The following is a 318-nucleotide window of genomic DNA, read 5'->3' as shown; positions in this document are numbered from 1 at the left end:
CAGGAAAACAAGAGTATTGGATACATTTCACCACGGTATGATGAGTGAAATGAAGTTATTCTGAATTTCCTCAGTGCCTTGTTAGAGGGGAGTATGTTTTGGGTCTGGAATTGGCTCTGTGTCACAGGCTGTGGAGCGGTGAGGGGCGGAGGAGGAGGAGGAGGAACGAAGCAGAAGAAACAAGGAACGGATAAGTCAGACCAGATCCTCACAGTGCAATACCGTGTGCGAAGGGACCGGTGCCTCGATGCTGGCCATCAACGAGCCAGGGCCATGATCAGGCTGGCACACATCTCGAAGAAGTCCATGGTGTGGCTC

This window comes from Cariama cristata, unplaced genomic scaffold (genome assembly GCF_000690535.1).
Source record: "Cariama cristata isolate BGI_N322 unplaced genomic scaffold, ASM69053v1 scaffold8515, whole genome shotgun sequence".
Taxonomy (NCBI): domain Eukaryota; kingdom Metazoa; phylum Chordata; class Aves; order Cariamiformes; family Cariamidae; genus Cariama; species Cariama cristata.
Note: the sequence above shows the minus strand (reverse complement) of the source record.